Here is a 26,830-nt window from a genome sequence, read left to right on the forward strand (position 1 = left end):
ATCCTATAAATACATATGTTCTTGTTATTGTGTGTTTCAATAGTAGATTGTATGTAGCAATCAATGTAAACAAAACAAATACTTAGTAATCATGTGAATTACAGTATAAGCAATGTAGAGAACATTTCGTTGGCAATTTCTTCATGCCTCTGTAGCTCAGTTGGTAAAGCGTCCGCCTAGAAAGCGGTAGGTCACTGGTTTGAGTCCAGTTCGAGGAGAAAAAATTTTTTTAATGAATTTTTCTGCCTTTAACTCGTTCCTCTGATTACGTCATCCATCTGTTCTGCAGTTGCATGAAGAAATTTCCATTAAGATAAATTAGTAGTGTAATAAGCACATTTTTATTAATTCCGCAACTATGATGTTGTATTAGTAAAATTCATAATTTAACTAGTGCAATAGGCACAATCCTATAAATACATATGTTCTTGTTATTGTGTGTTTCAATAGTAGATTGCATGTAGCAATCAATGTAAACAAAACAAATACTAAGTAATCATGTGAATTACAGTATAAGCAATGTAGAGAACATTTCGTTGGCAATTTCTTCATGCCTCTGTAGCTCAGTTGGTAGAGCGTCCGCCTAGAAAGCGGTAGGTCACTGGTTCGAGTCCAGTTCGAGGAGAAAAATTTTTTTAATGAATTTTTCTGCCTTTAACTCGTTCCTTTGATTACGTCATCCATCTGTTCTGCAGTTGCATCAAGAAATTTCCATTAAGATAAATTAGTAGTGTAATAAGCATATTCTTATTAATTCCGCAACTATGATGTTGTATTAGTAAAATTCATAATTTAATTAGTGCGATAGGTACAATCCTATAAATACCTATCTTCTTGTTATTGTGTGTTTCAATAGTAGATTGTATGTAGCAATCAATGTACACAAAACAAATACTTAGTAATCATGTAAATTACAGTATAAGCAATGTAGAGAACATTTCGTCGGCAATTTCTTCATGCCTCTGTAGCTCAGTTGGTAGAGCGTCCGCCTAGAAAGCGGTAGGTCACTGGTTCGAGTCCAGTTCGAGGAGAAAAAATTTTTTTAATGAATTTTTCTGCCTTTAACTCGTTCCTTTGATTACGTCATCCATCTGTTCTGCAATTGCATGAAGAAATTTCCATTAAGATAAATTAGTAGTGTAATAAGCACATTCTTATTAATTCCGCAACTATGATGTTGTATTAATAAAATTCATAATTTAATTAGTGCAATAGGCACAATCCTATAAATACATATGTTCTTGTTATTGTGTGTTTCAATAGTAGATTGTATGTAGCAATCAATGTAAACAAAACAAATACTTAGTAATAACGTGAATTACAGTATAAGCAATGTAGAGAACATTTCGTTGGCAATTTCTTCATGCCTCTGTAGCTCAGTTGGTAAAGCGTCCGCCTAGAAAGCGGTAGGTCACTGGTTTGAGTCCAGTTCGAGGAGAAAAAATTTTTTTAATGAATTTTTCTGCCTTTAACTCGTTCCTCTGATTACGTCATCCATCTGTTCTGCAGTTGCATGAAGAAATTTCCATTAAGATAAATTAGTAGTGTAATAAGCACATTTTTATTAATTCCGCAACTATGATGTTGTATTAGTAAAATTCATAATTTAATTAGTGCAATAGGCACAATCCTATAAATACATATGTTCTTGTTATTGTGTGTTTCAATAGTAGAATGCATGTAGCAATCAATGTAAACAAAACAAATACTAAGTAATAATGTGAATTACAGTATAAGCAATGTAGAGAACATTTCGTTGGCAATTTCTTCATGCCTCTGTAGCTCAGTTGGTAGAGCGTCCGCCTAGAAAGCGGTAGGTCACTGGTTCGAGTCCAGTTCGAGGAGAAAAATTTTTTTAATGAATTTTTATGCCTTTAACTCGTTACTTTGATTACGTCATCCATCTGTTCTGCAGTTGCATCAAGAAATTTCCATTAAGATAAATTAGTAGTGTAATAAGCACATTTTTATTAATTCCGCGACTATGATGTTGTATTAGTAAAATTCATAATTTAATTAGTGCAATAGGCACAATCCTATAAATACATATGTTCTTGTTATTGTGTGTTTCAATAGTAGATTGTATGTAGCAATCAATGTAAACAAAACAAATACTTAGTAATAATGTGAATTACAGTATAAGCAATGTAGAGAACATTTCGTTGGCAATTTCTTCATGCCTCTGTAGCTCAGTTGGTAAAGCGTCCGCCTAGAAAGCGGTAGGTCACTGGTTTGAGTCCAGTTCGAGGAGAAAAAATTTTTTTAATGAATTTTTCTGCCTTTAACTCGTTCCTCTGATTACGTCATCCATCTGTTCTGCAGTTGCATGAAGAAATTTCCATTAAGATAAATTAGTAGTGTAATAAGCACATTCTTATTAATTCCGCAACTATGATGTTGTATTAATAAAATTCATAATTTAATTAGTGCAATAGGCACAATCCTATAAATACATATGTTCTTGTTATTGTGTGTTTCAATAGTAGATTGTATGTAGCAATCAATGTAAACAAAACAAATACTTAGTAATAATGTGAATTACAGTATAAGCAATGTAGAGAACATTTCGTTGGCAATTTCTTCATGCCTCTGTAGCTCAGTTGGTAAAGCCTCCGCCTAGAAAGCGGTAGGTCACTGGTTTGAGTCCAGTTCGAGGAGAAAAAATTTTTTTAATGAATTTTTCTGCCTTTAACTCGTTCCTCTGATTACGTCATCCATCTGTTCTGCAGTTGCATGAAGAAATTTCCATTAAGATAAATTAGTAGTGTAATAAGCACATTTTTATTAATTCCGCGACTATGATGTTGTATTAGTAAAATTCATAATTTAATTAGTGCAATAGGCACAATCCTATAAATACATATGTTCTTGTTATTGTGTGTTTCAATAGTAGATTGTATGTAGCAATCAATGTAAACAAAACAAATACTAAGTAATCATGTGAATTACAGTATAAGCAATGTAGAGAACATTTCGTTGGCAATTTCTTCATGCCTCTGTAGCTCAGTTGGTAGAGCGTCCGCCTAGAAAGCGGTAGGTCACTGGTTCGAGTCCAGTTCGAGGAGCAAAATTTTTTTAATGAATTTTTCTGCCTTTAACTCGTTCCTTTGATTACGTCATCCATCTGTTCTGCAGTTGCATCAAGAAATTTCCATTAAGATAAATTAGTAGTGTAATAAGCATATTCTTATTAATTCCGCAACTATGATGTTGTATTAGTAAAATTCATAATTTAATTAGTGCGATAGGTACAATCCTATAAATACCTATCTTCTTGTTATTGTGTGTTTCAATAGTAGATTGTATGTAGCAATCAATGTAAACAAAACAAATACTTAGTAATCATGTAAATTACAGTATAAGCAATGTAGAGAACATTTCGTCGGCAATTTCTTCATGCCTCTGTAGCTCAGTTGGTAGAGCGTCCGCCTAGAAAGCGGTAGGTCACTGGTTCGAGTCCAGTTCGAGGAGAAAAAATTTTTTTAATGAATTTTTCTGCCTTTAACTCGTTCCTCTGATTACGTCATCCATCTGTTCTGCAATTGCATGAAGAAATTTCCATTAAGATAAATTAGTAGTGTAATAAGCACATTCTTATTAATTTCGCAACTATGATGTTGTATTAATAAAATTCATAATTTAATTAGTGCAATAGGCACAATCCTATAAATACATATGTTCTTGTTATTGTGTGTTTCAATAGTAGATTGTATGTAGCAATCAATGTAAACAAAACAAATACTTAGTAATAACGTGAATTACAGTATAAGCAATGTAGAGAACATTTCGTTGGCAATTTCTTCATGCCTCTGTAGCTCAGTTGGTAAAGCGTCCGCCTAGAAAGCGGTAGGTCACTGGTTTGAGTCCAGTTCGAGGAGAAAAAATTTTTTTAATGAATTTTTCTGCCTTTAACTCGTTCCTTTGATTACGTCATCCATCTGTTCTGCAATTGCATGAAGAAATTTCCATTAAGATAAATTAGTAGTGTAATAAGCACATTCTTATTAATTCCGCAACTATGATGTTGTATTAATGAAATTCATAATTTAATTAGTGCAATAGGCACAATCCTATAAATACATATGTTCTTGTTATTGTGTGTTTCAATAGTAGATTGTATGTAGCAATCAATGTAAACAAAACAAATACTTAGTAATAACGTGAATTACAGTATAAGCAATGTAGAGAACATTTCGTTGGCAATTTCTTCATGCCTCTGTAGCTCAGTTGGTAGAGCGTCCGCCTAGAAAGCGGTAGGTCACTGGTTTGAGTCCAGTTCGAGGAAAAAAAATTTTTTTAATGAATTTTTCTGCCTTTAACTCGTTCCTCTGATTACGTCATCCATCTGTTCTGCAGTTGCATGAAGAAATTTCCATTAAGATAAATTAGTAGTGTAATAAGCACATTTTTATTAATTCCGCAACTATGATGTTGTATTAGTAAAATTCATAATTTAATTAGTGCGATAGGTACAATCCTATAAATACATATGTTCTTGTTATTGTGTGTTTCAATAGTAGATTGTAAGTAGCAATCAATGTAAACAAAACAAATACTTAGTAATCATGTGAATTACAGTATAAGCAATGTAGAGAACATTTCGTTGGCAATTTCTTCATGCCTCTGTAGCTCAGTTGGTAGAGCGTCCGCCTAGAAAGTGGTAGGTCACTGGTTCGAGTCCAGTTCGAGGAGAAAAATTTTTTTAATGAATTTTTCTGCCTTTAACTCGTTCCTTTGATTACGTCATCCATCTGTTCTGCAGTTGCATCAAGAAATTTCCATTAAGATAAATTAGTAGTGTAATAAGCATATTCTTATTAATTCCGCAACTATGATGTTGTATTAGTAAAATTCATAATTTAATTAGTGCAATAGGTACAATCCTATAAATACATATGTTCTTGTTATTGTGTATTTCAATAGTATATTGTATGTAGCAATCAATGTAAACAAAACAAATACTTAGTAATCATGTAAATTACAGTATAATCAATGTAGAGAACATTTCGTCGGCAATTTCTTCATGCCTCTGTAGCTCAGTTGGTAGAGCGTCCGCCTAGAAAGCGGTAGGTCACTGGTTCGAGTCCAGTTCGAGGAGAAAAAATTTTTTTAATGAATTTTTCTGCCTTTAACTCGTTCCTTTGATTACGTCATCCATCTGTTCTGCAATTGCATGAAGAAATTTCCATTAAGATAAATTAGTAGTGTAATAAGCACATTCTTATTAATTCCGCAACTATGATGTTGTATTAATAAAATTCATAATTTAATTAGTGCAATAGGCACAATCCTATAAATACATATGTTCTTGTTATTGTGTGTTTCAATAGTAGATTGTATGTAGCAATCAATGTAAACAAACCAAATACTTAGTAATCATGTAAATTACAGTATAAGCAATGTAGAGAACATTTCGTCGGCAATTTCTTCATGCCTCTGTAGCTCAGTTGGTAGAGCGTCCGCCTAGAAAGCGGTAGGTCACTGGTTCGAGTCCAGTTCGAGGAGAAAAATTTTTTTAATGAATTTTTCTGCCTTTAACTCGTTCCTTTGATTACGTCATCCATCTGTTCTGCAGTTGCATGAAGAAATTTCCATTAAGATAAATTAGTAGTGTAATAAGCACATTCTTATTAATTCCGCAACTATGATGTTGTATTAATAAAATTCATAATTTAATTAGTGCAATAGGCACAATCCTATAAATACATATGTTCTTGTTATTGTGTGTTTCAATAGTAGATTGTATGTAGCAATCAATGTAAACAAACCAAATACTTAGTAATCATGTAAATTACAGTATAAGCAATGTAGAGAACATTTCGTTGGCAATTTCTTCATGCCTCTGTAGCTCAGTTTGTAGAGCGTCCGACCAGAAAGCGGTAGGTCACTGGTTCGAGTCCAGTTCGAGGAGAAAAAATTTTTTTAATGAATTTTTCTGCCTTTAACTCGTTCCTTTGATTACGTCATCCATCTGTTCTGCAGTTGCATGAAGAAATTTCCATTAAGATAAATTAGTAGTGTAATAAGCACATTCTTATTAATTCCGCAACTATGATGTTGTATTAGTAAAATTCGTAATTTAATTAGTGCAATAGGCACAATCCTATAAATACATTTGTTCTTGTCATTGTGTGTTTCAATAGTAGATTGTATGTAGCAATCAATGTAAACAAAACAAATACTTAGTAATCATGTGAATTACAGTATAAGCAATGTAAAGAACATTTCGTCGGCAATTTCTTCATGCCTCTGTAGCTCAGTTGGTAGAGCGTCCGCCTAGAAAGCGGTAGGTCACTGGTTCGAGTCCAGTTCGAGGAGAAAAATTTTTTTTAATGAATTTTTCTGCCTTTAACTCGTTCCTTTGATTACGTCATCCATCTGTTCTGCAGTTGCATGAAGAAATTTCCATTAAGATAAATTAGTAGTGTAATAAGCACATTCTTATTAATTCCGCAATTATGATGTTGTATTAGTAAAATTCATAATTTAATTAGTGCAATAGGCACAATCCTATAAATACATATGTTCTTGTTATTGTGTGTTTCAATAGTAACTTGTATGTAGCAATCAATGTAAACAAAACAAATACTTAGTAATCATGTGAATTACAGTATAAGCAATGTAAAGAACATTTCGTCGGCAATTTCTTCATGCCTCTGTAGCTCAGTTGGTAGAGCGTCCGCCTAGAAAGCGGTACGTCACTGGTTCGAGTCCAGTTCGAGGAGAAAAATTTTTTTTAATGAATTTTTCTGCCTTTAACTCGTTCCTTTGATTACGTCATCCATATGTTCTGCAGTTGCATGAAGGAATTTCCATTAAGATAAATTAGTAGTGTAATAAGCACATTTTTATTAATTCCGGAACTATGATGTTGTATTAGTAAAATTCATCATTTATTTAGTGCATTAGGCACAATCCTATAAATACATATGTTCTTGTTATTGGGTGTTTCAATAATAGATTGTATGTAGCGATCAATGTAAACAAAACAAATACTTAGTATTCATGTGAATTACAGTATAAGCAATGTAGAGAACATTTCGTCGGCAATTTCTTCATGCCTCTGTAGCTCAGTTGGTAGAGCGTCCGCCTAGAAAGCGGTAGGTCACTGGTTCGAGTCCAGTTCGAGGAGAAAAATTTTTTTTAATGAATTTTTCTGCCTTTAACTCGTTCCTTTGATTACGTCATCCATCTGTTCTGCAGTCAGTTGCATGAAGAAATTTCCATTAAGATAAATTAGTAGTGTAATAAGCACATTTTTATTAATTCCGGAACTATGATGTTGTATTAGTAAAATTCATAATTTAATTAGTGCAATAGGCACAATCCTATAAATACATACGTTCTTGTTATTGTGTGTTTCAATAGTAACTTGTATGTAGCAATCAATGTAAACAAAACAAATACTTAGTAATCATGTGAATTACAGTATAAGCAATGTAAAGAACATTTCGTCGGCAATTTCTTCATGCCTCTGTAGCTCAGTTGGTAGAGCGTCCGACCAGAAAGCGGCAGGTCACTGGTTCGAGTCCAGTTCGAGGAGAAAAAATTTTTTTAATGAATTTTTCTGCCTTTAACTCGTTCCTTTGATTACGTCATCCATCTGTTCTGCAGTTGCATGAAGAAATTTCCATTAAGATAAATTAGTAGTGTAATAAGCACATTCTTATTAATTCCGCAACTATGATGTTGTATTAGTAAAATTCGTAATTTAATTAGTGCAATAGGCACAATCCTATAAATACATATGTTCTTGTCATTGTGTGTTTCAATAGTAGATTGTATGTAGCAATCAATGTAAACAAAACAAATACTTAGTAATCATGTGAATTACAGTATAAGCAATGTAGAGAACATTTCGTCGACAATTTCTTCATGCCTCTGTAGCTCAGTTGGTAGAGCGTCCGCCTAGAAAGCGGTAGGTCACTGGTTCGAGTCCAGTTCGAGGAGAAAAAATTTTTTTAATGAATTTTTCTGCCTTTAACTCGTTCCTTTGATTACGTCATCCATCTGTTCTGCAGTTGCATGAAGAAATTTCCATTAAGATAAATTAGTAGTGTAATAAGCACATTCTTATTAATTCCGCAACTATGATGTTGTATTAGTAAAATTCATAATTTAATTAGTGCAATAGGCACAATCCTATAAATACATACGTTCTTGTTATTGTGTGTTTCAATAGTAACTTGTATGTAGCAATCAATGTAAACAAAACAAATACTTAGTAATCATGTGAATTACAGTATAAGCAATGTAAAGAACATTTCGTCGGCAATTTCTTCATGCCTCTGTAGCTCAGTTGGTAGAGCGTCCGCCTAGAAAGCGGTAGGTCACTGGTTCGAGTCCAGTTCGAGGAGAAAAAATTTTTTTAATGAATTTTTCTGCCTTTAACTCGTTCCTCTGATTACGTCATCCATCTGTTCTGCAGTTGCATGAAGAAATTTCCATTAAGATAAATTAGTAGTGTAATAAGCACATTCTTATTAATTCCGCAACTATGATGTTGTATTAGTAAAATTCATAATTTAATTAGTGCAATAGGCACAATCCTATAAATACATATGTTCTTGTTATTGTGTGTTTCAATAGTAGATTGTATGTAGCAATCAATGTAAACAAAACAAATACTTAGTAATCATGTAAATTACAATATAAGCAATGTAGAGAACATTTCGTCGGCAATTTCTTCATGCCTCTGTAGCTCAGTTGGTAGAGCGTCTGCCTAGAAAGCGGTAGGTCACTGGTTCGAGTCCAGTTCGAGGAGAAAAAATTTTTTTAATGAATTTTTCTGCCTTTAACTCGTTCCTTTGATTACGTCACTCATCTGCTCTGCAGTTGCATGAAGAAATTTCCATTAAGATAAATTAGTAGTGTAATAAGCACATTCTTATTAATTCCGCAACTATGATGTTGTATTAGTAAAATTCATAATTTAATTAGTGCAATAGGCACAATCCTATAAATACATATGTTCTTGTCATTGTGTGTTTCAATAGTAGATTGTATGTAGCAATCAATGTAAACAAAACAAATACTTAGTAATCATGTGAATTACAATATAAGCAATGTAGAGAACATTTCGTCGACAATTTCTTCATGCCTCTGTAGCTCAGTTGGTAGAGCGTCCACCTAGAAAGCGGTAGGTCACTGGTTCGAGTCCAGTTCGAGGAGAAAAAATTTTTTAATGAATTTTTCTGCCTTTAACTCGTTCCTTTGATTACGTCATCCATCTGTTCTGCAGTTGCATGAAGAAATTTCCATTAAGATAAATTAGTAGTGTAATAAGCACATTCTTATTAATTCCGCAACTATGATGTTGTATTAGTAAAATTCATAATTTAATTAGTGCAATAGGCACAATCCTATAAATACATTTGTTCTTGTTATTGTGTGTTTCAATAGTAGATTGCATGTAGCAATCAATGTAAACAAAACAAATACTTAGTAATCATGTGAATTACAGTATAAGCAATGTAGAGAACATTTCGTTGGCAATTTCTTCATGCCTCTGTAGCTCAGTTGGTAGAGCGTCCGCCTAGAAAGCGGTAGGTCACTGGTTCGAGTCCAGTTCGAGGAGAAAAAATTTTTTTAATGAATTTTTCTGCCTTTAACTCGTTCCTTTGATTACGTCATTCATCTGTTCTGCAGTTGCATGAAGAAATTTCCATTAAGATAAATTAGTAGTGTAATAAACACATTCTTATTAATTCCGGAACTATGATGTTGTATTAGTAAAATTCATAATTTAATTAGTGCAATAGGCACAATCCTATAAATACATATGTTCTTGTTATTGTGTGTTTCAGTAGTAGATTGTATGTAGCAATCAATGTAAACAAAACAAATACTTAGTAATCATGTAAATTACAATATAAGCAATGTAGAGAACATTTCGTCGGCAATTTCTTCATGCCTCTGTAGCTCAGTTGGTAGAGCGTCCGCCTAGAAAGCGGTAGGTCACTGGTTCGAATCCAGTTCGAGGAGAAAAAATTTTTTTAATGAATTTTTCTGCCTTTAACTCGTTCCTTTGATTACTTCATTCATCTGCTCTGCAGTTGCATGAAAAAATTTCCATTAAGATAAATTAGTAGTGTAATAAGCACATTTTTATTAATTCCGGAACTATGATGTTGTATTAGTAAAATTCATAATTTAATTAGTGCAATAGGCACAATCCTATAAATACATTTGTTCTTGTTATTGTGTGTTTCAATAGTAGATTGCATGTAGCAATCAATGTAAACAAAACAAATACTTAGTAATCATGTGAATTACAGTATAAGCAATGTAGAGAACATTTCGTTGGCAATTTCTTCATGCCTCTGTAGCTCAGTTGGTAGAGCGTCCGCCTAGAAAGCGGTAGGTCACTGGTTCGAGTCCAGTTCGAGGAGAAAAATTTTTTTTAATGAATTTTTCTGCCTTTAACTCGTTCCTTTGATTACTTCATCCATCTGTTCTGCAGTTGCATGAAGAAATTTCCATTAAGATAAATTAGTAGTGTAATAAGCACATTTTTATTAATTCCGGAACTATGATGTTGTATTAGTAAAATTCATAATTTAATTAGTGCAATAGGCACAATCCTATAAATACATATGTTCTTGTTATTGTGTGTTTCAATAGTAACTTGTATGTAGCAATCAATGTAAACAAAACAAATACTTAGTAATCATGTGAATTACAGTATAAGCAATGTAAAGAACATTTCGTCGGCAATTTCTTCATGCCTCTGTAGCTCAGTTGGTAGAGCGTCCGCCTAGAAAGCGGTACGTCACTGGTTCGAGTCCAGTTCGAGGAGAAAAATTTTTTTTAATGAATTTTTCTGCCTTTAACTCGTTCCTTTGATTACGTCATCCATCTGTTCTGCAGTTGCATGAAGAAATTTCCATTAAGATAAATTAGTAGTGTAATAAGCACATTTTTATTAATTCCGGAACTATGATGTTGTATTAGTAAAATTCATCATTTATTTAGTGCATTAGGCACAATCCTATAAATACATATGTTCTTGTTATTGGGTGTTTCAATAATAGATTGTATGTAGCGATCAATGTAAACAAAACAAATACTTAGTATTCATGTGAATTACAGTATAAACAATGTAGAGAACATTTCGTCGGCAATTTCTTCATGCCTCTGTAGCTCAGTTGGTAGAGCGTCCGCCTAGAAAGCGGTAGGTCACTGGTTCGAGTCCAGTTCGAGGAGAAAAATTTTTTTTAATGAATTTTTCTGCCTTTAACTCGTTCCTTTGATTACGTCATCCATCTGTTCTGCAGTTGCATGAAGAAATTTCCATTAAGATAAATTAGTAGTGTAATGAGCACATTTTTATTAATTCCGGAACTATGATGTTGTATTAGTAAAATTCATAATTTAATTAGTGCAATAGGCACAATCCTATAAATACATACGTTCTTGTTATTGTGTGTTTCAATAGTAACTTGTATGTAGCAATCAATGTAAACAAAACAAATACTTAGTAATCATGTGAATTACAGTATAAGCAATGTAAAGAACATTTCGTCGGCAATTTCTTCATGCCTCTGTAGCTCAGTTGGTAGAGCGTCCGACCAGAAAGCGGTAGGTCACTGGTTCGAGTCCAGTTCGAGGAGAAAAAATTTTTTTAATGAATTTTTCTGCCTTTAACTCGTTCCTTTGATTACGTCATCCATCTGTTCTGCAGTTGCATGAAGAAATTTCCATTAAGATAAATTAGTAGTGTAATAAGCACATTCTTACTAATTCCGCAACTATGATGTTGTATTAGTAAAATTCGTAATTTAATTAGTGCAATAGGCACAATCCTATAAATACATATGTTCTTGTCATTGTGTGTTTCAGTAGTAGATTGTATGTAGCAATCAATGTAAACAAAACAAATACTTAGTAATCATGTGAATTACAGTATAAGCAATGTAGAGAACATTTCGTCGACAATTTCTTCATGCCTCTGTAGCTCAGTTGGTAGAGCGTCCGCCTAGAAAGCGGTAGGTCACTGGTTCGAGTCCAGTTCGAGGAGAAAAAATTTTTTTAATGAATTTTTCTGCCTTTAACTCGTTCCTTTGATTACGTCATCCATCTGTTCTGCAGTTGCATGAAGAAATTTCCATTAAGATAAATTAGTAGTGTAATAAGCACATTCTTATTAATTCCGCAACTATGATGTTGTATTAGTAAAATTCATAATTTAATTAGTGCAATAGGCACAATCCTATAAATACATACGTTCTTGTTATTGTGTGTTTCAATAGTAACTTGTATGTAGCAATCAATGTAAACAAAACAAATACTTAGTAATCATGTGAATTACAGTATAAGCAATGTAAAGAACATTTCGTCGGCAATTTCTTCATGCCTCTGTAGCTCAGTTGGTAGAGCGTCCGCCTAGAAAGCGGTAGGTCACTGGTTCGAGTCCAGTTCGAGGAGAAAAAATTTTTTTAATGAATTTTTCTGCCTTTAACTCGTTCCTCTGATTACGTCATCCATCTGTTCTGCAGTTGCATGAAGAAATTTCCATTAAGATAAATTAGTAGTGTAATAAGCACATTCTTATTAATTCCGCAACTATGATGTTGTATTAGTAAAATTCATAATTTAATTAGTGCAATAGGCACAATCCTATAAATACATATGTTCTTGTTATTGTGTGTTTAGGAGTAGATTGTATGTAGCAATCAATGTAAACAAAACAAATACTTAGTAATCATGTAAATTACAATATAAGCAATGTAGAGAACATTTCGTCGGCAATTTCTTCATGCCTCTGTAGCTCAGTTGGTAGAGCGTCTGCCTAGAAAGCGGTAGGTCACTGGTTCGAGTCCAGTTCGAGGAGAAAAAATTTTTTTAATGAATTTTTCTGCCTTTAACTCGTTCCTTTGATTACGTCACTCATCTGCTCTGCAGTTGCATGAAGAAATTTCCATTAAGATAAATTAGTAGAGTAATAAGCACATTCTTATTAATTCCGCAACTATGATGTTGTATTAGTAAAATTCGTAATTTAATTAGTGCAATAGGCACAATCCTATAAATACATATGTTCTTGTCATTGTGTGTTTCAATAGTAGATTGTATGTAGCAATCAATGTAAACAAAACAAATACTTAGTAATCATGTGAATTACAGTATAAGCAATGTAGAGAACATTTCGTCGACAATTTCTTCATGCCTCTGTAGCTCAGTTGGTAGAGCGTCCACCTAGAAAGCGGTAGGTCACTGGTTCGAGTCCAGTTCGAGGAGAAAAAATTTTTTTAATGAATTTTTCTGCCTTTAACTCGTTCCTTTGATTACGTCATCCATCTGTTCTGCAGTTGCATGAAGAAATTTCCATTAAGATAAATTAGTAGTGTAATAAGCACATTCTTATTAATTCCGCAACTATGATGTTGTATTAGTAAAATTCATAATTTAATTAGTGCAATAGGCACAATCCTATAAATACATTTGTTCTTGTTATTGTGTGTTTCAATAGTAGATTGCATGTAGCAATCAATGTAAACAAAACAAATACTTAGTAATCATGTGAATTACAGTATAAGCAATGTAGAGAACATTTCGTCGGCAATTTCTTCATGCCTCTGTAGCTCAGTTGGTAGAGCGTCCGCCTAGAAAGCGGTAGGTCACTGGTTCGAGTCCAGTTCGAGGAGAAAAAATTTTTTTAATGAATTTTTCTGCCTTTAACTCGTTCCTCTGATTACGTCATCCATCTGTTCTGCAGTTGCATGAAGAAATTTCCATTAAGATAAATTAGTAGTGTAATAAACACATTCTTATTAATTCCGCAACTATGATGTTGTATTAGTAAAATTCATAATTTAATTAGTGCAATAGGCACAATCCTATAAATACATATGTTCTTGTTATTGTGTGTTTCAGTAGTAAATTGTATGTAGCAATCAATGTAAACAAAACAAATACTTAGTAATCATGTAAATTACAATATAAGCAATGTAGAGAACATTTCGTCGGCAATTTCTTCATGCCTCTGTAGCTCAGTTGGTAGAGCGTCCGCCTAGAAAGCGGTAGGTCACTGGTTCGAGTCCAGTTCGAGGACAAAAAATTTTTTTAATGAATTTTTCTGCCTTTAACTCGTTCCTTTGATTACTTCATTCATCTGCTCTGCAGTTGCATGAAGAAATTTCCATTAAGATAAATTAGTAGTGTAATAAGCACATTCTTATTAATTCCGCAACTATGATGTTGTATTAGTAAAATTCATAATTTAAATAGTGCAATAAGCACAATCCTATAAATACATATGTTCTTGTTATTGTGTGTTTCAATAGTAGATTGCATGTAGCAATCAATGTAAACAAAACAAACACTTATTAATCATGTGAATTACAGTATAAGCAATGTAGAGAACATTTCGTCGGCAATTTCTTCATGCCTCTGCAGCTCAGTTGGTAGAGCGTTCGCCTAGAAAGCGGTAGGTCACTGGTTCGAGTCCAGTTCGAGGAGAAAAAATTTTTTTAATGAATTTTTCTGCCTTTAACTCGTTCCTTTGATTACGTCATCCATCTGTTCTGCAATTGCATGAAGAAATTTCCATTAAGATAAATTAGTAGTGTAATAAGCACATTCTTATTAATTCCGCAACTATGATGTTGTATTAGTAAAATTCATAATTTAAATAGTGCAATAAGCACAATCCTATAAATACATATGTTCTTGTTATTGTGTGTTTCAATAGTAGATTGCATGTAGCAATCAATGTAAACAAAACAAACACTTAGTAATCATGTGAATTACAGTATAAGCAATGTAGAGAACATTTCGTCGGCAATTTCTTCATGCCTCTGTAGCTCAGTTGGTAGAGCGTTCGCCTAGAAAGCGGTAGGTCACTGGTTCGAGTCCAGTTCGAGGAGAAAAAATTTTTTTAATGAATTTTTCTGCCTTTAACTCGTTCCTTTGATTACGTCATCCATCTGTTCTGCAGTTGCATGAAGAAATTTCCATTAAGATAAATTAGTAGTGTAATAAGCACATTCTTATTAATTCCGCAACTATGATGTTGTATTAGTAAAATTCATAATTTAATTAGTGCAATAGGCACAATCCTATAAATACATATGTTCTTGTTATTGTGTGTTTCAGTAGTAGATTGTATGTAGCAATCAATGTAAACAAAACAAATACTTAGTAATCATGTAAATTACAATATAAGCAATGTAGAGAACATTTCGTCGGCAATTTCTTCATGCCTCTGTAGCTCAGTTGGTAGAGCGTCTGCCTAGAAAGCGGTAGGTCACTGGTTTGAGTCCAGTTCGAGGAGAAAAAATTTTTTCAATGAATTTTTCTGCCTTTAACTTGTTCCTTTGATTACGTCATCCATCTGTTCTGCAGTTGCATGAAGAAATTTCCATTAAGATAAATTAGTAGTGTAATAAGCACATTCTTATTAATTCCGCAACTATGATGTTGTATTAGTAAAATTCATAATTTAATTAGTGCAATAGGCACAATCCTATAAATACATATGTTCTTGTTATTGTGTGTTTCAGTAGTAGATTGTATGTAGCAATCAATGTAAACAAAACAAATACTTAGTAATCATGTGAATTACAATATAAGCAATGTAGAGAACATTTCGTCGGCAATTTCTTCATGCCTCTGTAGCTCAGTTGGTAGAGCGTCTGCCTAGAAAGCGGTAGGTCACTGGTTCGAGTCCAGTTCGAGGAGAAAAAATTTTTTTAATGAATTTTTCTGCCTTTAACTCGTTCCTTTGATTACGTCATTCATCTGCTCTGCAGTTGCATGAAGAAATTTCCATTAAGATAAATTAGTAGTGTAATAAGCACATTCTTATTAATTTCGCAACTATGATGTTGTATTAGTAAAATTCATAATTTAAATAGTGCAATAAGCACAATCCTATAAATACATATGTTCTTGTTATTGTGTGTTTCAATAGTAGATTGCATGTAGCAATCAATGTAAACAAAACAAACACTTAGTAATCATGTGAATTACAGTATAAGCAATGTAGAGAACATTTTGTCGGCAATTTCTTCATGTTCTTGTTATTGTGTGTTTCAATAGTAGATTGTATGTAGCAATCAATGTAAACAAAAAAAATACTTAGTAATCATGTGAATTACAGTATAAGCAATGTAGAGAACATTTCGTCGGCAATTTCTTCATGCCTCTGTAGCTCAGTTGGTAGAGCGTCCGCCTAGAAAGCGGTAGGTCACTGGTTCGAGTCCAGTTCGAGGAGAAAAAATTTTTTTAATGAATTTTTCTGCCTTTAACTCGTTCCTTTGATTACGTCATCCATCTGTTCTGCAGTTGCATGAAGAAATTTCCATTAAGATAAATTAGTAGTGTAATAAGCACATTCTTATTAATTCCGCAACTATGATGTTGTATTAGTAAAATTCATAATTTAATTAGTGCAATAGGCACAATCCTATAAATACATTTGTTCTTGTTATTGTGTGTTTCAATAGTAGATTGCATGTAGCAATCAATGTAAACAAAACAAATACTTAGTAATCATGTGAATTACAGTATAAGCAATGTAGAGAACATTTCGTCGGCAATTTCTTCATGCCTCTGTAGCTCAGTTGGTAGAGCGTCCGCCTAGAAAGCGGTAGGTCACTGGTTCGAGTCCAGTTCGAGGAGAAAAAATTTTTTTAATGAATTTTTCTGCCTTTAACTCGTTCCTCTGATTACGTCATCCATCTGTTCTGCAGTTGCATGAAGAAATTTCCATTAAGATAAATTAGTAGTGTAATAAACACATTCTTATTAATTCCGCAACTATGATGTTGTATTAGTAAAATTCATAATTTAATTAGTGCAATAGGCACAATCCTATAAATACATATGTTCTTGTTATTGTGTGTTTCAGTAGTAAATTGTATGTAGCAATCAATGTAAACAAAACAAATACTTAGTAATCATGTAAATTACAATATAAGCAATGTAGAGAACATTTCGTCGGCAATTTCTTCATGCCTCTGTAGCTCAGTTGGTAGAGCGTCCGCCTAGAAAGCGGTAGGTCACTGGTTCGAGTCCAGTTCGAGGACAAAAAATTTTTTTAATGAATTTTTCTGCCTTTAACTCGTTCCTTTGATTACTTCATTCATCTGCTCTGCAGTTGCATGAAGAAATTTCCATTAAGATAAATTAGTAGTGTAATAAGCACATTCTTATTAATTCCGCAACTATGATGTTGTATTAGTAAAATTCATAATTTAAATAGTGCAATAAGCACAATCCTATAAATACATATGTTCTTGTTATTGTGTGTTTCAATAGTAGATTGCATGTAGCAATCAATGTAAACAAAACAAACACTTATTAATCATGTGAATTACAGTATAAGCAATGTAGAGAACATTTCGTCGGCAATTTCTTCATGCCTCTGCAGCTCAGTTGGTAGAGCGTTCGCCTAGAAAGCGGTAGGTCACTGGTTCGAGTCCAGTTCGAGGAGAAAAAATTTTTTTAATGAATTTTTCTGCCTTTAACTCGTTCCTTTGATTACGTCATCCATCTGTTCTGCAATTGCATGAAGAAATTTCCATTAAGATAAATTAGTAGTGTAATAAGCACATTCTTATTAATTCCGCAACTATGATGTTGTATTAGTAAAATTCATAATTTAAATAGTGCAATAAGCACAATCCTATAAATACATATGTTCTTGTTATTGTGTGTTTCAATAGTAGATTGCATGTAGCAATCAATGTAAACAAAACAAACACTTAGTAATCATGTGAATTACAGTATAAGCAATGTAGAGAACATTTCGTCGGCAATTTCTTCATGCCTCTGTAGCTCAGTTGGTAGAGCGTTCGCCTAGAAAGCGGTAGGTCACTGGTTCGAGTCCAGTTCGAGGAGAAAAAATTTTTTTAATGAATTTTTCTGCCTTTAACTCGTTCCTTTGATTACGTCATCCATCTGTTCTGCAGTTGCATGAAGAAATTTCCATTAAGATAAATTAGTAGTGTAATAAGCACATTCTTATTAATTCCGCAACTATGATGTTGTATTAGTAAAATTCATAATTTAATTAGTGCAATAGGCACAATCCTATAAATACATATGTTCTTGTTATTGTGTGTTTCAGTAGTAGATTGTATGTAGCAATCAATGTAAACAAAACAAATACTTAGTAATCATGTAAATTACAATATAAGCAATGTAGAGAACATTTCGTCGGCAATTTCTTCATGCCTCTGTAGCTCAGTTGGTAGAGCGTCTGCCTAGAAAGCGGTAGGTCACTGGTTTGAGTCCAGTTCGAGGAGAAAAAATTTTTTCAATGAATTTTTCTGCCTTTAACTTGTTCCTTTGATTACGTCATCCATCTGTTCTGCAGTTGCATGAAGAAATTTCCATTAAGATAAATTAGTAGTGTAATAAGCACATTCTTATTAATTCCGCAACTATGATGTTGTATTAGTAAAATTCATAATTTAATTAGTGCAATAGGCACAATCCTATAAATACATATGTTCTTGTTATTGTGTGTTTCAGTAGTAGATTGTATGTAGCAATCAATGTAAACAAAACAAATACTTAGTAATCATGTGAATTACAATATAAGCAATGTAGAGAACATTTCGTCGGCAATTTCTTCATGCCTCTGTAGCTCAGTTGGTAGAGCGTCTGCCTAGAAAGCGGTAGGTCACTGGTTCGAGTCCAGTTCGAGGAGAAAAAATTTTTTTAATGAATTTTTCTGCCTTTAACTCGTTCCTTTGATTACGTCATTCATCTGCTCTGCAGTTGCATGAAGAAATTTCCATTAAGATAAATTAGTAGTGTAATAAGCACATTCTTATTAATTCCGCAACTATGATGTTGTATTAGTAAAATTCATAATTTAAATAGTGCAATAAGCACAATCCTATAAATACATATGTTCTTGTTATTGTGTGTTTCAATAGTAGATTGCATGTAGCAATCAATGTAAACAAAACAAACACTTAGTAATCATGTGAATTACAGTATAAGCAATGTAGAGAACATTTTGTCGGCAATTTCTTCATGTTCTTGTTATTGTGTGTTTCAATAGTAGATTGTATGTAGCAATCAATGTAAACAAAAAAAATACTTAGTAATCATGTGAATTACAGTATAAGCAATGTAGAGAACATTTCGTCGGCAATTTCTTCATGCCTCTGTAGCTCAGTTGGTAGAGCGTCCGCCTAGAAAGCGGTAGGTCACTGGTTCGAGTCCAGTTCGAGGAGAAAAAATTTTTTTAATGAATTTTTCTGCCTTTAACTCGTTCCTTTGATTACGTCATCCATCTGTTCTGCAGTTGCATGAAGAAATTTCCATTAAGATAAATTAGTAGTGTAATAAGCACATTCTTATTAATTCCGCAATTATGATGTTGTATTAGTAAAATTCATAATTTAATTAGTGCATTAGGCACAATCCTATAAATACATATGTTCTTGTTATTGTGTGTTTCAATAGTAGATTGTATGTAGCAATCAATGTAAACAAAACAAATACTTAGTAATCATGTGAATTACAGCATAAGCAATGTAGAGAACATTTCGTCGGCAATTTCTTCATGCCTTTGTGGCTCAGTTGGTAGAGCGTCCGCCTAGAAAGCGGTAGGTCACTGGTTCGAGTCCAGTTCGAGGAGAAAAAATTTTTTTAATGAATTTTTCTGCCTTTAACTCGTTCCTTTGATTACGTCATCCATCTGTTCTGCAGTTGCATGAAGAAATTTCCATTAAGATAAATTAGTAGTGTAATAAGCACATTCTTATTAATTCCGCAACTATGATGTTGTATTAGTAAAATTCATAATTTAATTAGTGCAATAGGCACAATCCTATAAATACATATGTTCTTGTTATTGTGTGTTTCAGTAGTAGATTGTATGTAGCAATCAATGTAAACAAAACAAATACTTAGTAATCATGTGAATTACAATATAAGCAATGTAGAGAACATTTCGTCGGCAATTTCTTCATGCCTCTGTAGCTCAGTTGGTAGAGCGTCTGCCTAGAAAGCGGTAGGTCACTGGTTCGAGTCCAGTTCGAGGAGAAAAAATTTTTTTAATGAATTTTTCTGCCTTTAACTCGTTCCTTTGATTACGTCATCCATCTGTTCTGCAGTTGCATGAAGAAATTTCCATTAAGATAAATTAGTAGTGTAATAAGCACATTCTTATTAATTCCGCAATTATGATGTTGTATTAGTAAAATTCATAATTTAATTAGTGCAATAGGCACAATCCTATAAATACATATGTTCTTGTTATTGTGTGTTTCAGTAGTAGATTGTATGTAGCAATCAATATAAACAAAACAAATACTTAGTAATCATGTGAATTACAATATAAGCAATGTAGAGAACATTTCGTCGGCAATTTCTTCATGCCTCTGTAGCTCAGTTGGTAGAGCGTCTGCCTAGAAAGCGGTAGGTCACTTGTTCGAGTCCAGTTCGAAAAGAAAAAATTTTTTTAATGAATTTTTCTGCCTTTAACTCGTTCCTTTGATTACGTCATTCATCTGCTCTGCAGTTGCATGAAGAAATTTCCATTAAGATAAATTAGTAGTGTAATAAGCACATTCTTATTAATTCCGCAACTATGATGTTGTATTAGTAAAATTCATAATTTAAATAGTGCAATAAGCACAATCCTATAAATACATATGTTCTTGTTATTGTGTGTTTCAATAGTAGATTGCATGTAGCAATCAATGTAAACAAAACAAACACTTAGTAATCATGTGAATTACAGTATAAGCAATGTAGAGAACATTTCGTTGGCAATTTCTTCATGCCTCTGTAGCTCAGTTGGTAGAGCGTCCGCCTAGAAAGCGGTAGGTCACTGGTTCGAGTCCAGTTCGAGGAGAAAAAATTTTTTTAATGAATTTTTCTGTCTTTAACTCGTTCCTTTGATTACGTCATCCATCTGTTCTGCAGTTGCATGAAGAAATTTCCATTAAGATAAATTGGTAGTGTAATAAGCACATTTTTATTAATTCCGCAATTATGATGTTGTATTAGTAAAATTCATAATTTAATTAGTGCATTAGGCACAATCCTATAAATACATATGTTCTTGTTATTGTGTGTTTCAATAGTAGATTGTATGTAGCAATCAATGTAAACAAAACAAATACTTAGTAATCATGTGAATTACAGTATAAGCAATGTAGAGAACATTTCGTCGGCAATTTCTTCATGCCTCTGTAGCTCAGTTGGTAGAGCGTCCGCCTAGAAAGCGGTAGGTCACTGGTTCGAGTCCAGTTCGAGGAGAAAAAATTTTTTTAATGAATTTTTCTGCCTTTAACTCGTTCCTTTGATTACGTCATCCATCTGTTCTGCAGTTGCATGAAGAAATTTCCATTAAGATAAATTAGTAGTGTAATAAGCACATTCTTATTAATTCCGCAATTATGATGTTGTATTAGTAAAATTCATAATTTAATTAGTGCATTAGGCACAATCCTATAAATACATATGTTCTTGTTATTGTGTGTTTCAATAATAGATTGTATGTAGCAATCAATGTAAACAAAACAAATACTTAGTAATCATGTGAATTACAGTATAAGCAATGTAGAGAACATTTCGTCGGCAATTTCTTCATGCCTCTGTAGCTCAGTTGGTACAGCGTCCGCCTAGAAAGCAGTAGGTCACTGGTTCGAGTCCAGTTCGAGGAGAAAAAATTTTTTTAATGAATTTTTCTGCCTTTAACTCGTTCCTTTGATTACGTCATCCATCTGTTCTGCAATTGCATGAAAAAATTTCCATTAAGATAAATTAGTAGTGTAGTAATCACATTCTTATTAATTCCGCAACTATGATGTTGTGTTAGTAAAATTCATATTTTAAATAGTGCAATAGGCACAATCCTATAAATACATATGTTCTTGTTATTGTGTGTTTCAATAGTAGATTGCATGTAGCAATCAATGTAAACAAAACAAATACTTAGTAATCATGTGAATTACAGTATAAGCAATGTAGAGAACATTTCGTCGGCAATTTCTTCATGCCTCTGTAGCTCAGTTGGTAGAGCGTCCGCCTAGAAAGCCGTAGGTCACTGGTTCGAGTCCAGTTCGAGGAGAAAAAATTTTTTTAATGAATTTTTCTGCCTTTAACTCGTTCCTTTGATTACGTCATCCATCTGTTCTGCAGTTGCATGAAGAAATTTCCATTAAGATAAATTAGTAGTGTAATAAGCACATTCTTATTAATTCCGCAATTATGATGTTGTATTAGTAAAATTCATAATTTAATTAGTGCAATAGGCACAATCCTATAAATACATATGTTCTTGTTATTGTGTGTTTCAGTAGTAGATTGTATGTAGCAATCAATGTAAACAAAACAAATACTTAGTAATCATGTAAATTACAATATAAGCAATGTAGAGAACATTTCGTCGGCAATTTTTTCATGCCTCTGTAGCTCAGTTGGTAGAGCGTCTGCCTAGAAAGCGGTAGGTCACTGGTTCGAGTCCAGTTCGAGGAGAAAAAATTTTTTCAATGAATTTTTCTGCCTTTAACTCGTTCCTCTGATTACGTCATCCATCTGTTCTGCAGTTGCATGAAGAAATTTCCATTAAGATAAATTAGTAGTGTAATAAGCACATTCTTATTAATTCCGCAACTATGATGTTGTATTAGTAAAATTCATAATTTAATTAGTGCAATAGGCACAATCCTATAAATACATATGTTCTTGTTATTGTGTGTTTCAATAGTAGATTGTATGTAGCAATCAATGTAAACAAAACAAATGCTTAGTAATCATGTGAATTACAGTATAAGCAATGTAGAGAACATTTCGTCGGCAATTTCTTCATGCCTCTGCAGCTCAGTTGGTAGAGCGTCAGCCTAGAAAGCGGCAGGTCACTGGTTCGAGTCCAGTTCGAGTAGAAAACATTTTTTTAATGATTTTTTCTTCCTTTAACTCGTTCCTTTGATTACGTCATCCATCTGTTCTGCAGTTGCATGAAGAAATTTCCATTAAGATAAATTAGTAGTGTAATAAGCACATTCTTATTAATTCCGCAACTATGATGTTGTATTAGTAAAATTCATAATTTAATTAGTGCAATAGGCACAATCCTATAAATACATATGTTCTTGTTATTGTGTGTTTCAGTAGTAGATTGTATGTAGCAATCAATGTAAACAAAACAAATACTTAGTAATCATGTAAATTACAATATAAGCAATGTAGAGAACATTTCGTCGGCAATTTCTTCATGCCTCTGTAGCTCAGTTGGCAGAGCGTCTGCCTAGAAAGCGGTAGGTCACTGGTTCGAGTCCAGTTCGAGGAGAAAAATTTTTTTAATGAATTTTTCTGCCTTTAACTCGTTCCTTTGATTACGTCATCCATCTGTTCTGCAGTTGCATCAAGAAATTTCCATTAAGATAAATTAGTAGTGTAATAAGCATATTCTTATTAATTCCGCAACTATGATGTTGTATTAGTAAAATTCATAATTTAAATAGTGCAATAAGCACAATCCTATAAATACATATGTTCTTGTTATTGTGTGTTTCAATAGTAGATTGTATGTACCAATCAATGTAAACAAAACAAACACTTAGTAATCATGTGAATTACAGTATAAGCAATGTAGAGAACATTTTGTCGGCAATTTCTTCATGCCTCTGTAGCTCAGTTGGTAGAGCGTCCGCCTAGAAAGCGGTAGGTCACTGGTTCGAGTCCAGTTCGAGGAGAAAAAATTTTTTTAATGAATTTTTCTGCCTTCAACATCCATCTGTTCTGCAGTTGCATGAAGAAATTTCCATTAAGATAAATTAGTAGTGTAATAAGCACATTCTTATTAATTCCGCAATTATGATGTTGTATTAGTAAAATTCATAATTTAATTAGTGCAATAGGCACAATCCTATAAATACATATGTTCTTGTTATTGTGTGTTTCAGTAGTAGATTGTATGTAGCAATCAATGTAAACAAAACAAATACTTAGTAATCATGTAAATTACAATATAAGCAATGTAGAGAACATTTCGTCGGCAATTTCTTCATGCCTCTGTAGCTCAGTTGGTAGAGCGTCTGCCTAGAAAGCGGTAGGTCACTGTTTCGAGTCCAGTTCGAGGAGAAAAAATTTTTTCAATGAATTTTTCTGCCTTTAACTCGTTCCTCTGATTACGTCATCCATCTGTTCTGCAGTTGCATGAAGAAATTTCCATTAAGATAAATTAGTAGTGTAATAAGTACATTCTTATTAATTCCGCAACTATGATGTTGTATTAGTAAAATTCATAATTTAATTAGTGCAATAGGCACAATCCTATAAATACATATGTTCTTGTTATTGTGTGTTTCAATAGTAGATTGTATGTAGCAATCAATGTAAACAAAACAAATGCTTAGTAATCATGTGAATTACAGTATAAGCAATGTAGAGAACATTTCGTCGGCAATTTCTTCATGCCTCTGTAGCTCAGTTGGTAGAGCGTCAGCCTAGAAAGCGGCAGGTCACTGGTTCGAGTCCAGTTCGAGTAGAAAAAATTTTTTTAATGATTTTTTCTTCCTTTAACTCGTTCCTTTGATTACGTCATCCATCTGTTCTGCAGTTGCATGAAGAAATTTCCATTAAGATAAATTAGTAGTGTAATAAGCACATTCTTATTAATTCCGCAACTATGATGTTGTATTAGTAAAATTCATAATTTAATTAGTGCAATAGGCACAATCCTATAAATACATATGTTCTTGTTATTTTGTGTTTCAATAATAGATTCCATGTAGCAATCAATGTAAACAAAACAAATACTTAGTAATCATGTGAATATAAGCAATGTAGAGAACATTTCGTTGGCAATTTTTTCATGCCTCTGTTACTCAGTTGGTAGAGCGTCAGCCTAGAAAGCGGTAGGTCACTGGTTCGAGTCCAGTTCGAGGAGAAAAAATTTTTTTAATGAATTTTTCTGCCTTTAACTCGTTCCTTTGATTACGTCATCCATCTGTTCTGCAGTTGCATGAAGAAATTTCCATTAAGATAAATTAGTAGTGTAATAAGCACATTCTTATTAATTCCGCAACTATGATGTTGTATTAGTAAAATTCATAATTTAATTAGTGCAATAGGCACAATCCTATAAATACATATGTTCTTGTTATTGTGTGTTTCAATGGTAGATTGTATGTAGCAATCAATGTACACAAAACAAATACTTAGTAATCATGTGAATATAAGCAATGTAGAGAACATTTCGTCGGCAATTTCTTCATGCCTCTGTGGCTCAGTTGGTAGAGCGTCCGCCTAGAAAGCGGTAGGTCACTGGTTCGAGTCCAGTTCGAGGAGAAAAAATTTTTTTAATGAATTTTTCTGCCTTTAACTCGTTCCTTTGATTACGTCATCCATCTGTTCTGCAGTTGCATGAAGAAATTTCCATTAAGATAAATTAGTAGTGTAATAAGCACATTTTTATTAATTCCGCAACTATGATGTTGTATTAGTAAAATTCATAAATTAATTAGTGCATTAGGCACAATCCTATAAATACGTATGTTCTTGTTATTGTGTGTTTCAATAGTAGATTGTATGTAGCAATCAATGTAAACAAAACAAATGCTTAGTAATCATGTGAATTACAGTATAAGCAATGTAGAGAACATTTCGTTGGCAATTTCTTCATGCCTCTGTAGCTCAGTTGGTAGAGCGTCAGCCTAGAAAGCGGCAGGTCACTGGTTCGAGTCCAGTTCGAGTAGAAAAAATTTTTTTAATGATTTTTTCTTCCTTTAACTCGTTCCTTTGATTACGTCATCCATCTGTTCTGCAGTTGCATGAAGAAATTTCCATTAAGATAAATTAGTAGTGTAATAAGCACATTCTTATTAATTCCGCAACTATGATGTTGTATTAGTAAAATTCATAATTTAATTAGTGCAATAGGCACAATCCTATAAATACATATGTTCTTGTTATTTTGTGTTTCAATAATAGATTGCATGTAGCAATCAATGTAAACAAAACAAATACTTAGTAATCATGTGAATATAAGCAATGTAGAGAACATTTCGTCGGCAATTTTTTCATGCCTCTGTTGCTCAGTTGGTAGAGCGTCCGCCTAGAAAGCGGTAGGTCACTGGTTCGAGTCCAGTTCGAGGAGAAAAAATTTTTTTAATGAATTTTTCTGCCTTTAACTCGTTCCTTTGATTACGTCATCCATCTGTTCTGCAGTTGCATGAAGAAATTTCCATTAAGATAAATTAGTAGTGTAATAAGCACATTCTTATTAATTCCGCAACTATGATGTTGTATTAGTAAAATTCATAATTTAATTAGTGCAATAGGCACAATCCTATAAATACATATGTTCTTGTTATTGTGTGTTTCAATGGTAGATTGTATGTAGCAATCAATGTACACAAAACATATACTTAGTAATCATGTGAATATAAGCAATGCAGAGAACATTTCGTCGGCAATTTTTTCATGCCTCTGTTGCTCAGTTGGTAGAGCGTCCGCCCAGAAAGCGGTAGGTCACTGGTTCGAGTCCAGTTCGAGGAGAAAAAATTTTTTTAATGAATTTTTCTGCTTTTAACTCGTTCCTTTGATTACGTCATCCATCTGTTCTGCAATTGCATGAAGAAATTTCCATTAAGATAAATTAGTAGTGTAATAAGCACATTCTTATTAATTCCGCAACTATGATGTTGTATTAGTAAAATTCATAATTTAATTAGTGCAATAGGCACAATCCTATAAATACATATGTTCTTGTTATTGTGTGTTTCAATAGTAGATTGTATGTAGCAATCAATGTAAACAAAACAAATACTTAGTAATCATGTGAATTACAGTATAAGCAATGTAGAGAACATTTCGTCGGCAATTTCTTCATGCCTCTGTGGCTCAGTTGGTA

The 26,830-nt window shown here is 33.0% G+C and overlaps 3 non-coding genes across 3 annotated transcripts; all 3 read left to right on the top strand.

Moving 5' to 3' along the window:
• Window positions 1–2,992: 2,992 nt before the first annotated feature.
• Window positions 2,993–3,067, top strand: Trnas-aga (transfer RNA serine (anticodon AGA)). Its single transcript has one exon. It is a non-coding gene; the product is annotated as a tRNA-Ser (tRNA).
• A 10,913-nt stretch (window positions 3,068–13,980) lies between these two features.
• Trnas-aga (transfer RNA serine (anticodon AGA)) lies at window positions 13,981–14,054 on the top strand. Its single transcript has one exon. It is a non-coding gene; the product is annotated as a tRNA-Ser (tRNA).
• Window positions 14,055–16,957: 2,903 nt separating this feature from the next.
• Window positions 16,958–17,031, top strand: Trnas-aga (transfer RNA serine (anticodon AGA)). Its single transcript has one exon. It is a non-coding gene; the product is annotated as a tRNA-Ser (tRNA).
• The last annotated feature ends 9,799 nt before the right edge of the window (window positions 17,032–26,830 follow it).

The sequence above is a fragment of the Condylostylus longicornis genome, unplaced genomic scaffold (genome assembly GCF_029603195.1).
Source record: "Condylostylus longicornis isolate FDR11 unplaced genomic scaffold, ASM2960319v2 ptg000126l, whole genome shotgun sequence".
Classification (NCBI taxonomy): Eukaryota; Metazoa; Arthropoda; class Insecta; order Diptera; family Dolichopodidae; genus Condylostylus; species Condylostylus longicornis.